The sequence below is a fragment of the Macaca thibetana genome, chromosome 4, assembly GCF_024542745.1.
Source record: "Macaca thibetana thibetana isolate TM-01 chromosome 4, ASM2454274v1, whole genome shotgun sequence".
NCBI lineage: Eukaryota > Metazoa > Chordata > Mammalia > Primates > Cercopithecidae > Macaca > Macaca thibetana.
Genome location: NC_065581.1, coordinates 46,803,038 through 46,818,865, shown reverse-complemented (window position 1 = coordinate 46,818,865; position 15,828 = coordinate 46,803,038).

The window sequence follows — 15,828 nt, the reverse complement described above, 5'->3', positions numbered from 1 at the left end:
TCTGGGTTCAGGTTCCCAGAGTCCTTAGTAAGCTTTGCCTGAAGCCAATGTGACGTCTGATGAAGACTTCTGTGAGCATTCACATTGCTAAAGGGTACAAAGTTCTCAGCTGTGTCTTGTGTCCTCTAGACTCAGTCATAACAGCACTTCATTACCTTGGAATAGATGAAACAGCAGACCCAGGGGTGGATCCTGATGGGAGGGGTAGCCTGATGGGAGGGGCTCAGGGCAGGTGCAGCAGATGCAGCTGGTGGTCACCCCAGCATCCCGACTCCCATCTTCCACAGGCAGAGCTCTCATTGGGTCAGGAGTCCACCACCTCCCTCCTCCGTACTCACCCACACTACTCAGATGACTGAATCGAGGGTGATTTCATCCCCAGTTCCAAGGGTAAAGCACAAATGATCTGGGCCATCCTGCTGGCTGTAGTTGGTTTCAAAGTGGGCTCCTGACCAAGTTCCGCCCAGTATTGTGAAGGGAGATCTGCTCAGGAGCTTCTGAGAAAGATCCCCTTGTTCTTAAGAAAATGACTCCTTAAGTCACTGCTTCTGGATGTGGGTATGAGGCCTGGAAGTGCTGCCGTCCTCTGGGGACCCTGAGAGTGTAGCAGCCTCCGGGCAAAGGCAACATGCTACAAAACACAGCAAGAGACAGAGACGGAACCTGGGTCCTTGATTTGACCACAGAGTTGCTAAATCAACAAACCCTGAAACTGGTCCTAACTCTGGATTTCCTGTTCTGTAATTCATCCCAGATTGTTTGAAGGTGATTTTCTTTTCCCCCATGAGTGACCCAAGGCATTCTAAGTGGTATATTAGCCAAGTTAGTTGTGGTGGTTATTTTTTTAATAGCCAGTTAGATCATCAGACTGCTCACCCAGGAGGCGTCCCAGGCTTCCACTGTGTGAACGTAGGGCATCTGCTCTCCAGGCTGACCAAGAGCTGGGAGCATGGGAGACATCATCTCTCTGTGTCTTGGTTTCCTTAATGGTGCTATGAAGAAACCAAGGGGCACAGGATGGCAGTGACTGTGTCTAGCATTGAGGAAGACTAAGTCCTATTCCAGACAAGATTCCAGAGAAGTAACGTTGGAAATGAGAGTATCTCATTACACTCAAAGGTGTTGTGACCTACACTTCTTTTATTTATTTCTTTTACTTTTATGTCTAGTAGCTAACCTACCCAGAGCCCCCTGTAAGTTTTACCTTGTGGGAAAAGGCATGGAGTATAAGACTGGAGAGGTAGGAAGCTCAGGATTGAAAACAAAGAAATGAGAATTTGACTGCTAGGTCCATCATTAAACTAATATGTGACCTTGAGCAAGGCTCCTTTCTGGGCCTCAGTTTCCTGAAGGGAGTTACGAAGTCTCCTTGGCTATGAGATTATACAGTCTCTGATGAAGAGTACTTTTTGGTAATAAAGGGTTATTTTAAGTGGAATGACATTTCAACCAATTGGAACATTCAATCTATTGGGAGGTCTCTCTGTGGTCTTCTTTAATGGAAAGAAGCCAAAAACCAGAAAATACACAGCCATCAGGTATTTGTCTATGTGAGTTTTTTCTTTTAAAGTAAATTTCATTATATGGGTCTTGGAGTCAATTTACATTATATGGGTCTCCTATCTTTCTACCTAGATTCACTGAAATCGACATTCATGTGCAATAAACATGACTCTGAGGCCCTGCAACTGGGTTCATTCAGCTGCATTTATTTATGCAAAGAGTAAAGCATAGCCAAAATTTGGGAAGATTTTTAATTAAAAAAAGTGGAGATGAGAAAAGCAAGTTTCAATGTAATCCTCCTTTAACTAGAATATCTCAATGCCCCACTCTTATTTCCAAATTCATACAGGCCTTGGAGTCTAGACTGCTCAGATGCATAATACAAATGCTATAATAGAGACCAGTGTAGAACCCAGTACTATTCCATCTGTGGAGCAGTGCTTGGTTTCACACCATTTTCAGTCTGTCTAGAATTGTTTCCTGTGTGTTAGTCACTGTTACCACCCTGTCCCCAATTAAAAACTAAGCTCCTTTAAGAGATAGAGTGCAGGTTATTCAATTTTTGTGCTGTGTCTCACCTTGTCTAGCACTCAGCAAATATTAGATGCTCAAAAGTATTTATTAGTGGTTGACTGGAGAGATCATGAGACACTATTGCAGACTTCCGGGTTCACCTTGGATCTCACTCTTCATTTCCTTCTAGTCTCTGACACCCACTGTACCATAATTCTGAAAATAGATTGAAAACGGAGAGCTAAGGAGAGAAATAGGTGTTTGTGTTAGTTAAATACGCTTCTAAGGTGCTTCTGAAGAATGAATCCTTCTAAAACAGTGTGTACAGCATTTGTCTATCTGGCTGAAAAAATCAAAAGCTACCTAAGCTTATTTTATCACATGGTTCTGATGAGTTAATAATTTAGTCAGTTGTCCAAATTAACCACAGAATTGTGCCTAGATTAGGTGTTATATTTAGAAACAGGTTAGAAGCTTTGAGGTGAGGGTGATTCTGGATGCCATAGTCCTAGAATTATCTAGCTAAATAAGGTTTAAACAAATGCATCTTTTTTCTGCATATAGATTCATCAGGGAAAATTTTGAAAATACAGATAATAAATAAAAAATAAATAAATTATACTGGTAATCCTTCTGCCCACAGATAACCACCTTTAATTTGTAAATAATTATTTTCCCAGACCTTTTCTAGTGGGATATAAATATAAATACGAATAATTTTTTTAACAAAATGAGAGCTAATATTGAGAACTGAACCTAATGTACCTTCCTGTCCCCGTGATAAACAATTCTGGGGCAAATATGTTTTTCTGTTTCTATGCCAAACAATACTAGGACCAGACAAAACAAACAACTTCCTACTTTCTCCAGGAAATATTTGCTTACTTATCAACACCTACAGCTTGCTCAATAATAACTGTTCAAGAACTCACCTTACAGCGCCCATTGATTCAAAGCTTTTACATTATAAACTTTGCCCAATTCCAGCCCATTTTCTGCCTTTCAAGACCCACCTTAAAATCATTTGGCCCTAAATGGCCCTAAGACCCTGTAAATATCCTTCCCTTCTGATGTGCTACTAAGACTCTGTCAAGGAGGTATTCTTCTGTGTTAAAATAAATCTGATAAACTTAGCTTTTCTTGGTCAACAAGTTTTTCTAGCCGTCTTTTTTGACAATTATCATTAGCCAACACTCTACACACTTTTGTTAATGGGATTTTTTCTCATGCATACATCATGAATATCTTTCCATGCCCTTTTTCACCTATAACATCATTCTTGTGTATTACATTTAACCAGTTCCTTATTATTTGGCCCTTAGGGTCACTCTAATTTTTTACTCTTATAATTGATGCTATAATGGAGTACCAATAAGCTGGCTTCTTCATTATGTCTATTTTTCCCTTAGAATAGATTTCTGGAGGTGGAATTGCTAAGTCAAAAGGCACATCTATTGTAAGGCTCTTGAGATAGATTGCTAAATTTACCTCCAGATTGTTCCAAGTTACTCTCTCACCAGCAGAATACAAGTGCTTATTTTCTCACATCATCACCAGTATTGAGATGTGTTATTTTTCAATTCCACTAAAATGGATAAGTGAAATACACCTCATGGTTGTCTCTTTAATCACGTGTTGAAGATCTTTCCCAAGGACACAATTCCACTTTCTTTACTACCGTTAGGTTCTCTCTTTCTCAGACAGAAGTGTGCTAGTTTCCTCCCCTGTAACTTAGCTACATGTCCATGAGACTGCCACACCATGGGATGAGTTGAGTATGAACTGGTTCTTATGGTAGTTGTTGCTCCCTTTCAGCATATTTTGAAGTAGACGGCAAAACATAGGTTCTTTCTTTAACTAAAACATAAGAAAATTAGAAAAAGAAAAAATTTCTTTTTTAGTCCACATAGGGATTACCATTTGAGGTCAAACCCAGTGTATACCCCTGCAATATAGTCTCAAGGGTACTAGGAGCATATTATGGAAATGGGTGTATATGTGTTGTGGGGGTAGGGAGTTCTCTTTGACTTACAGCTTTAGAAATATTAGTATTGGACTTGTGAAGAGCTATTTTCTACCAAGAAATTCCACCAGAAATTCTCGCAATTCATTAAGCTCTTGGCCTTCAGCATAAGATCGATCAGGCTGCCATTAGGGAAGATGAGTGTGGATGAGAGAAGAGAAACCTGGAGAGCTGGCAGGCCCTGCCCTGGGGTTTGTGGAAGTGTGATATAGGAAAGTGAAGCAAGAGAACCTGAAATCAGAGTCTATATTTCTAGAAAAATGGTCTGCAAAGTACTGTGGCCTCGAAAGTAAGACCCAAGAGACAGGCAGATCTTCAGTTTTAAATCCTAAATTAATTAATGGTATAGGAGACTTTACATTCACCTGGAACCACAGGACTTTTGGAAAATGTTGGTCTTCAATCTTTCTTCTTGCACCCACATTCTTATGTATCACACAGTTCTGCCTCTTATGACATTGACAGTGATTCTCAAAGGAATTCTTAAAAAAAAAAAAATCGAGGATGGCAGTAAATATTTGGCCCTTGATTTATCAAGTTGTCATACAACATGAAAACAAAAACTAGGAGAAAGGTGGTGAATGTGAAAGAGCATGAGACTCTCGCTGAACCACAACATAATAAAGATGACAACAGGGCCAAGTTCAACATCCAAAAGAGACATGGAGCCCAAAAGCTAGCGTGTGGTTATTTAATTCTAGAAAAGGGAACTGTATAAGGGTGTTGAGGAAGATAATGAAAGGAGCAGTTAAAATGTAAACTGCCCACTGGAGACTATTTTAAAATGCTTTTTTGGAGTACCTTGCAAGGAGCTCCAAAGTCAATAATAAAAGCTCCTATAAATGCATCAAGGCAGAAAGCCAACTAGATAATCAGTAAGACCACTTGACCTAGAGCTGCACTGAGAACTCTGTGTAGCTCTAAAATGGAAAAAATATGGAAAGGCAGTTATTTTTTCTTTAACTCTGTAAAGATGAAGAAAGACAACATGGACATTTTAACTCACTATTTTGAAAGACATTGTTCATAAATATGGATTCAAACATATGCCTAATGCACTGAAGGCAAAAACTGACAACAGGAGGCATCCTGAGAGTGAAGCCACCAGAAAAAACACATGGTTGCATCATGGAAATAAGCTCCCCTAAGAGGGGCAGTGAAATGCCTCCATACAGGCAAGAACAAAGCCCACACTGCACCCACAGGATCATAAATTCTGAACTATCAGTTGTGGCTCATTCTTTGAGATACTGGTCTGAGACTACTGAGTCCAAAAAGACCAGCCAAATGCTAGGCTTCCTCTAGAACATTCTTGGCCATGACACAAAAAACTTCATCTCTCCCGGTGCAAAACCAAGGTGTGGTCACTCCTTTCTTCAGTTCCAACTGCCATATCACAAATAGTGTTAAAGGTGGTCCTCATATGGTAAGTAGTACATACTTATATTATCTCACATTCTTACAACATTCCTGTACCATATCTATTTTCTTATTTACAGATATAGTCTGAGGCCCACAACAGTTGCTTATGTTGATAAGCAATAAGAGCTAGGATTTCAACCCAAAGACTGCCATCACGTCTCATAGGTGAGGAAAACAGACTGCAACAACCAATAGTTTTCCTCAGTCAGGAAGGCAGAGATGTGATATGATCCAACAGAAAGTCATGAAAAACGTTGTGAATTGATCTCCAGATATAATGTAAACCAGGTAGCACACAGTATGGGAAACCCTGTAGTAGCTAAAATTAAAAATAAAAATTGCTTCACAATGTATCTTGGAGACAGTTCTTTATAAGTACATATAGTTTTCTCAGTTGTTTGTTTTACAGGTGTATAATCTGCATTGTACAGTTGTACATTTATTTATTTATATTTTTAATTCAAAAAGGAAAACACATACACACAGTAAAAGTCATGCAATTCAAAAGTCATTGCAATGAAAAGAAGGCAACTCTCCTAACCTAAAAATTCTCACCCCCTTCCCAGAGCTCACCACTGTTAACAATTTATTTCATTTGCTCCCAGAAAATTGCCATGCATATATACACACTTACACATGCATCATATGCCACACACACATTCTTTTTTTTTTTTTTTTTTCGAGACAAGTCTCTCTCTGTCACCAGACTGGAGTGCAGTGGCACGATCTCAGCTCACTGCAACCTCTGCCTCCTGGGTTCAAGCGATTCCCTTGCCTCAGCCTCCCAAGTAGCTGGGACTACAGGTGTGCACCACCACGCCCGGCTAATTTTGTATTTTTAGTAGAGATGGGGTTTCACCATGTTGGCCTGGATGGTCTTGATCTCTTGACCTCATAATCCACCTGCCTTGGCCTCTCAAAGTGTTGGAATTACCAGTGTGAGCCACTGCACCCGGTCCACACATTCTTTGAAAATAAGAATACAGGATATGTTGGTGGATGCATATGCATACATCTTATTTATTTTATAAAAAATAGAAGCAGAATGTGTTTTGTATGTTCTTTTTGGTAATTTCTTTTTTTGTCTTATTTTATTTTTAATTGACAAATAGTAATTATATGTATTGATGGAATACAATGTTATGTTTTGATACATGTGTAAATTGTGGAATGATCAAATCAGGCTAACTTGCATATCCATCACCTCAAACATTAATCATTGATTGGTGGTGAAAATGCTTAAAATCCTCTTTTTTCAGCTATTTTGAAATATACATTATTATTAACTATAATCATTGTGTTGTGCAATAGATTGCCAGCACTTATTCCTTCTATTTATCTGTAACCTTGAACCCGTTAATCAATGTCTCCCCCTTCCCTGTCCACCCACTCCTCATTCCCCCAGCATCTGGTAACCACCATTCTACTCTATACTTCTGAACTGTTAAGATTCCACACATAAGTGAGACCTATGCGGTATTTGTCCCTCTGTGCCTGGCTTATTTCACTTAACATAATGTCCTCTAGACTAATTCGTGTTGTCACAAATGACACTATTTCCGGGTTTTTTTTTTTTTTGTTTTTTTTTTTAAGGCGGAATGGTATTCCATTGTGTCTATATACTACATCTTTTAAAACCATTCATTCGTCGATTCGGGTCACTTAGGTTGTTTCCATATCTTGGCTATTGTGAGTGCTGCAATGAACATGGGAGTGCAGACATCTTTGCAGCACACTGATTTCAATTCCTTTGGGTATATACACAGTAGTGGGATTGCTAGATCATATAGTCATTCTATTTTTAGTTTTCAGAGGAACCGCTATACTGTTTCTAAAAATGGCTGTGCTAATTTACAATACCACTGACAGTGTATAAGGGTCCCTTTGCTCCACATCCTCACCTTTGTTATCTTTCATCTTTTTGATAACAGGTCTGATGTGATAGCTCATTGTGATCTGAATTTTCATTTTTTTCTGGTAATTAGAGATGTTGACCATTTTTTCATTTATCTGTTGGCCATTGGTATGTCTTCTTTTGAGAAATGAAAGCAAAACATAGACAAATGGAGTTACATCAAACTTAAAAGCTTCTGCTCAGCAAATGAAACAATGAAGTGAAGACACAAACCACAGATTAGGAGAAAATATTTGCAAATCATACATTGGATAAAGGACTAATATCCAAAACACACAAAGGAACTCAGACTACTCAGTAACAAGAAACTAATCTTATTAAAAATGGGCAAAGAACTTGAATAGACATTTCTCAAAACAGCACAATGTTTTTTGTTTTTTTTTACTTTAATGTGTATTGGAGAGCTTTTCATATTAATATATGTTTCACATTCTTTGCAACATCTATATAGTGTTTCATTCTATGAATGCAACCTAACTCACTTAACTGGTCTACTGTTAATAGATATTTAAGTCATTTCCAGTCGTTTGCTGTTGAAATAATGCTGCAGCAAACATCCTTGCAGGTGTCTTTGAACACATGTGAGAAAATATTTGTAGGCTAGGTTCTTAGCCTAGAGGTGTGATTGTCAGATCCCAGGGATGTACATTTAATTAACTATTATTTTTATTTTTTTATTTTAAATAGGAAATGTATTTGCGTGACTCAAAAATTAAAATGCTAGAACACAGTAAACATTGGAAATTGTCATACTCTTCCTTGTCCCTGATCATCGTACTTCCTTCACCCTATCTAAACTAAGACTTTATTTGTGTCTTGTACTTTTTCCAGATTGTTCTGTATTCAGATGCAAGAAAATGCAAGTATATATACTTACTGCCCCACCTTCTTACCCGAAAGCACATAGTGTATACATTGTTCTATGTCTTACATTTTCCACTTAATGTGTCCTGGAGATCTGGCTATGGACTGAATGTGTTCCCCAAAGATTTATATGCTGAAACCTAATCCCCAGTGTGGTGGTATTAGGAGGTGGTGCCTTTAGAAGATGATTCAGTCATGAGGGTAGAGCCCTCAGGAATGGGATTAATGCCCGTATAAGAAAAGACATGAAAGAAGTGTTCTCTCTGCCCTCTACCATGTGAGGATACAAGGAGATAACAGCTGTCTGCAAACCAGGAATAATTTCCCCCTGCCCCCAGACATCAGATCTGCTAGCACCTTCATCTTGGACTTTCCTGCCTCCAGAACTGTGAAAAATAAACTTCCATTGTTCATAAGCCTTCCAGCTGCTGACATTTTGTTATTGCAGCCCTAACAGACTGACAGATCTTTCATTATAAGTATATAGGGATCACCCCCCATTCCTTTTTACAACTGCATACTACTCCATAGTGTAGATGTTCCTTAACTCGATTAGTCCCCTTCTGATGGACACTAAAGTCATTTTCAAATTTTTGCTACTACAAAAAAAGCTGTAATGAATAAATATGTACATACCTCATTTTATACTCATATAAATAGATGTCATGCTACCACTTATAAAAAATTAAGGGAACACAGAATTATATATCTGTGTTGGCTAGCAAATATATAATAATTCATCAGAAGTATAAACAAAGACCTAATAATAACATTCCTTGCTGGAAAGGATGGGAACTTACAGAAAGGGAACAAAGTGGGAAGTTCTCTGTATACCTTTTTACATGTTTTTATTATTTGAGTCATGTAAATATTCTACAGTACTATATAACTACTTTGAAAATTATGTAATATGTATCAAAATATGTTTATGATAGACTTAGATACACTCACAAGGGATTGTTTTCAAAAATAGGCTGTTTAAGGCATCTTTAGGCTTTTGAAGCAAAATTATAACTGGCCATGTGCTTCTCTTCTAAACTCATCCTGTAGTTCCTTACCTGGCTTGTAGCATAATTGTACGCATCAATTTTCATGAAGTTTTTCCCCAGGTGGTTAATTGCCCATTGCTAGCATTATCTCTCTTTCCCTGAAACTCTAGAAACACTAGAAATAGTTACCAGATTCTTTTTACAGAAGTAAATTAAGAAATGTAATTAATAGAAAATGCCCCACATCCCACATATATCCAACATTAAGTAAAAAGATGACCTATGGCTATGGAGAATTCCTGGGCAGCCTTGGTTTACAGTACCTCACTCATCTGGCCCATGTGTGAAATTTAAATACACAGTGCTTTGTGCTTCAAGCCTCACAGGAAATCCCCCCCACCCCAGGGAAAGGGCAGGCTGTAAAGCTGCTCTCACTTCAGTCCTCTTCTGTGGACTGCTGCTTCTGTGAACACCCAACATTCTCCCATTACTTGGACCTTCCAGAAATTTTAGGGTCATACACTATATTCTGAAGCTACTTTGTTCATTTTTCTTTTAACTATGCTGTCTCTTCAACAAGCCATCCTAGAATTGCCAGGAGATGTTTGAAAATTTAGTCAATTAACATTCATTGATTTTTCTTCCTCCTTTTTTTCTCTCTCTCTTCTAAGAGCCCTTCTTGTGATAATTAGGTCCCCAGAGGCTTGCCTGTCCTTAGGCTTACAGCCTTCTTCTATAGTTGTATTATGATTTTATTACATGTGAGTGTATTATACATTATGTTACATCATACCAGATTATCTCTTTTTAGAATTAGAGACAAAAAATTAAAAAGCCATTGTCTCTTTTAAGGGTGAACCCTTAGCTGAGATGACAATAGATCAAAACTGCCATCGCCTTCCATGTATTCATGAGACAAATCAAGGATGGTGACTTTGCTTTTTCACATATCCACATTATAGGTTGAATTGTGTCCCCCCAAAAACTATGTTTGAGATATAAAGCCCAGAACTTGTATATGGAAACAGGGTTTTTGCAGATGTCATTAGGCTAAAATGAGGTCTCATATGGGATTAGGGCTCACCTTAATCCAGTATGATTGGTGTCTTTACAAGAGGATAAAAATTTGGATGTAGACACAGAGGGAAGACAGCCACGTGAAGACAGAGGCAGAAATTGAAGTGCTGCTACAAGCCAAGGAAAACCTGGGGCTACCAGGAGGAGGAAGAGACAAGGATTCTCCCCTACAGGAACTGGAAAGCATAGCCCCACCAACACCTTGATTTTGGACTTCTAGCCTCTAGAACTGCAAGAGAATAAATAGAATAAAGTGTTTTTTCCAAGCCACTCAGATTGTGGTACTTGTTGCAGTAGCCACAGGAAACTAATATACCATGCATTTGTTCATTTCTAAAAATGTCTGGCATGTGCCCCTTCTCTGACCTGTTTCCACATATTCCAGACAAAATGGAATGTCATCCAAGTATCATCAGAGAGGCTGTCTGCTGCATCAAAGGTGGGATTTTAGCATTCTGTGTCCTGCAGCCTGAGACCAAGTGACTGGTTCATGCCCCCTCCCTGGCATCATCTAGAAACTTTCCAGATCCTCTGCACTAAGTGGACACAAGTAGCATCCCAGGAATGCTCAGGAGATCAGAAGCCTAGCTCCCTATCATTGTTTTGCACACAATCCTCCACATTCCCAGCACTTCCCTATCCTGTGTTGCCCTGGCTACAGGCATTTGGAAAACGTTTTCCTTTGCTCCTTGGGCTCATCACACAAGGAGGCAAACACATCAGCTTTGGCCACCCCAAAAGCCTTTGAGTTCTCCAGAGACTAAAGGCAGAAGAGACCTATTTTCAAAGGCATTTGTCTGAAGAGCAACTGGAGGACTTACTTATTTGGCAGATTCTTCCTTCAGATTTCCTTTCAGGTGATCATGGATTTGGCATTGGAGCACTTGGCTAATCCTCAAAAAGCACAAATCAAACGCCCCGTTCTCCTGCCCCATAATTACATTACCCACTTACTCCCCATGAGCTGGTGATAAAAGGAAATTTACCAAATAGGTGCTTAACAGATGGCCTTAAAATGTTTAAATTGCCACTTGAAGGAGGGCTGATGAAAGGGGTGTGCACAGGTGTGACTTAGGCGGATGAGACCTGCCGTACTTGTGCAGGGTGGGGCCACTCAGAGCGAGCACACCCAACGGTGGAGGATTAGGCAGGCTTCTTCCTCTGTGCTTCACCTTTGGCTACCGATTCAGATGCTGAGGCAAAGCCTGGGTCAGTGTCAGGACTGGGGCTGCACCTTGGGGAGTTGTACAAGATTTCTGATCCTTTGCACCACATGGTATCTTCTACCACCTGCCCTGGGACCACCGACAAACCCATTTCATGATGTATTCTGAAGTGACCCAAATAAGCCTCCTTCTTGGTAGAAGTCGCCTCCTTCTGGTAACCCTAGAATGGGGAAAGGTTGAGCTCATTTGGAGTTTCATCTTTCAGTTACTGCTCTAGCCAATTGGACCCACCCTTTAGCATCCATTTTCAGTTACTTTCTGCTTTCATCCGTGGAAATTCACTAAAGAAGTTCCTGTGCAGTATCAGTTTCTCTGGATGGGGAGGTCTGCTTCCTCGTGGAGCTCATATTTTGATTCTGCTCTCAGGACTTGGAGGGTCTCCCATCTTTTTTAGGCCATCTCCACATTTGAAGCCTCCTGCTGTGGAATCACATTTACTTTTTCTCTGAACTTCTTGAATATGTATGTTCCTAAAGTCTACTGCAGACATCCTAAAAAGCCCAGTGTTCCCTTAGCATTTGGGAGCTCCAGAATGAGAGGGCCACTTTCTCCCAAGGTCTCTATGATTTTGTTTCACCAATCAGCCCTTCCTTTTGGCTGAAGTGAGATTCAGAAGATGTCTAGAGAATTGATGTTCCTCATTTTTCCATCTTTTCTCTGTCAGATTTGTATCCACAATGGGAAAGCATTGTCCACACATTTCCACTATTGAGGGGAGGTGGCTGATAATTGCCCACTCTTTCAATTTGACCTATTTTTAAAAATATTCTTAATAACAATCTTCTGTTGACATTATGGGCATAACACAACTAAAATATTTAGGGTAGGTATTTAGTATGGGCTGCTATAATAAGGTACCATCGACTGGGTGGCTTATAAACAACAGCAATTTATTTCTTACGGTTCTGGGAACTGGAAGTTCAAGATGAGGGTGCCAGCATGGCTGGGTTCTGCTGATAACCTCTTCCAGGTAGTGGAGGGCTGACTTCTCACTGTATCCACACATGGTAGAAAGAGGGCGAGAAAGCTTTGTGAGATCGCTTTTGAAAGGGTCCTAATCTCATTCAGGAGAGCTCCTCTCAAAGGCCCCACTTCCTAATACCATCACATTGTACTTTGGATTTCAACATATGAGTTTGGGGTACATAAACATTCAGTCAATTGCAGGAGGGCAATCTTTGGATTAGGTAGTGGGCAGTGGTAGGGTGGGGAGTCTCTCAGTTAGATCTCTCAACTGAATTGTCTTTTTTTTTTTTTGGCCTTTGATGAAAAAGTTGTGATTTTTTAAAAACCTATTTCCTGAAGCATACGGCAAGTGTTATGGACTCTACTCTTGACAGTTTACCACATTTTGTTCAGTTACAAATCATTATTAACTTCCAGAGAAGTGAAAGACTTGGGGGTACAAGACCCCCAGTATCGCCTCTCTCCCCAAAATTGTGTTGTCATCGTTCAGCCTTGAATCCAGTTCCCCACATGGGAGGCCACATGGTCTTCCTCAGTTATTGGGCATTGGAATCCACTCGTATTAGGAAAAGCAGTCTTACCTGCCACGACCAGTAACTGCCCAATCTCAGTGCTTCATCAAATAAGATTAATTTCTCACTCAGGACACAGCCCAGCTTCCATGACTGAATTCTGAGTGGCTCATGGCTACTGCTGCATTCTCCTTTGCCAGAGACTCCATTTCTCAGCCTGCCTTGCACTAGGGTGGCCATGTGACCCAGTTCCAGCCAATGAGAGAGGCGAGGCTGTGGGGCTGCCCAGGAGAATTGTCTTTCCTAATCAATGGAAAGAACATGTTCTGCTGCCCCCTTCTTCCAAGTCTTGCTAGGGATGCTGGTGTCAGCATGCAGTACTTTTTCCCTAGACAGTTTCAATAACTCCAAACTGTCTCCTGCATCCAGTTTCTCCTCTTCCACTCTTGTCTCGACATTCCTGCCAATCATCTTATAAAAACACCTGTAAACAAGGCTGGCTTCTCCTGCCTGTGGGACACCTTTAAATGCCTATGCTTAAGGATGAGGCATACCATCTATGAGAAACATGCCCAGTTCTATGGCTGCCTTCTCAGCATGAGGTGGCAAACAGAGGATGGGAAGCCAACATGTTGAGGAATAGCCAAGTAGAGGGATGGAAGGAGCCCAGGCCCCTAGAGGCATCACTGAGCTTCTGAACCAGTCCCAGACCCTCTCATTATGTACCTCCAGACTCCTTATTATGGAAGATAATTAAATCTCTTATTGTTGTTGTTACTTGCTGAAATAAACCCTTCATGGTCTGGTCCCAACCTGACTTGTCAGCCTCAGTTTCCTCTCTTCATCACAACGTATCTTGCCCGCCAGCCACTATAAGCTACTTCAACATTCTCATGCTTCTTTGTCTTTATTCATGCTCCTCTCACTGCCTAGAATGCTTCCCTTCTGCTTCTGTTTCAGGCACATATATATTTATACCCCTGCTTCAAGGTTCTGATGGTTCTTCCTACAAGAAGCCTCCATGGATTTCCTCCAGGCATGTTTAGTCTCCTTGTGGCACTGTGTTTCTACCTGTGTGACAGGCCAGGTACACAGTTTACTGTGGCTATTTGTTTACACCCTGGTCTTCTCCATAGTTAGGAGCCACTTGAGGTCATGGGGCAGTGTTTTGCTTTTTTCTGAGGGCCAGGTAACCAGCACAGTACACTATAGGTTCTTAGCAAATGTGCCTTGATTGAACAATAGAGAAAGCCTCTCCCGTCAGTGATGACACTGCCTGCCCATGCCAGGAGCCCATCACTCTGTGAGCATAGCTCCTGCCCTTCTCTTAGCCTTTCATCCTCCCATGCTCTACTTCCGCCTTGTCTAATGAATTCCTAGACTGTTAGAGTTGGAAGAGACCTTAGAGTTTTCCTAAGGTTTATTACAGGAAGGGCTAGTGAGTAAAATGAAGGATTCCAGGAATAAATATATTTGGGAAACACTAAATTAAATAAAATTTAAACAAGCCCTTCACCATAGAACTTCTCAGAGCCCATTATATGCTGACATGTGGTGGGAATCTCTGAAAAAAGGCAAATAGCAGGCAACATTTCTCAATACTCCACCCCCACCTCCACTGTGGAACTCGTTCCTGGGGAATGTGCTGTAGGACACTGATCTGAAACAAGCCCTTAGTTCTACAGGTAAGAATTTACTTTCCTGAATCCCAGAGCCAAGCTGGTAATGGGGCCGCCTGCCCACCAGCTTGGAATCTCCATCCCGCTCTGTGGCTCCATCTTGATCTGCTCCACCACTTTCTGGCCACACCACTAATTTAGCACTTTGCATGGTTGGTCATGTATGCACTTATGTCTAGAGCTAAATTATAACTTTCTAAAAGGGAGGGGTCTTTTCAACCCTCTGCTAGTCTTCTCGCTGTCCATAGTCAGGCATGTGGTCAATGATATACTCTGACTGAAGAATGAACAGTACATGAATGAATGAGGGAGTTAAACATTTACCACATTATTTTGGAAAGTGATCACATCTCTTTGGGGACTAGAACAGATACACCATTAATTTTTGTACCACGAAAGAGGAAAATGTGTTCCATCACCTCACCACAGTATTTCTTATCATCGATTATAAGGAGCATTCTAATTTTAAGGGTGCTAAAATAAAAACGCATGCGTATCTTACTATTAATGAGTTACAGTAAAGAAATTTACTTGAGGCCGGGCGCGATGGCTCACGCCTATAATCCCAGCACTTTGGGAGGCCGAGGTGGGTGGATCACAAGGTCAGGAGATCGAGACCATCTTGGCTAACACGGTGAAACCCCGTCTCTACTAAAAATACAAAAAATTAGCCGGGCATGGTTGTGGGCGCCTGTAGTCCCAGCTACTCGGGAGGCTGAGGCAGGAGAATGGTGTGAACCCGGGAGGCGGAGCTTGCAGTGAGCCGACATTGCGCCATTGCACTCCAGCCTGGGCAACAGAGCGAGACTCTGTCTCAAAAAAAAAAAAAAAAAGAAATTTACTTGAAGCAAAACTCAGTTCCACAGATCTTCTCATTTCACTGGGAACTCATTTCAAAATTGTCCAAATCCTCAGAGTGGGAAAAGAGTGGGAAGGAAGAAAGGCTTGGAGTCACAGGGTTAAAGAAGAACAGCTAAGGAAGTTCTGCCAAGGGCCACAGTTGTGAGTGCCTTGAGGTTTTCAAGGGTGGTGGCCATTGCCATTGGGCAGCCTCCAGCTGAAACCCAACAGGCAGGGCACGCAAATGGCATCAATTAATCTGAGATTGGTAATGACATGTTTGTTTTGGATTGAAGGAA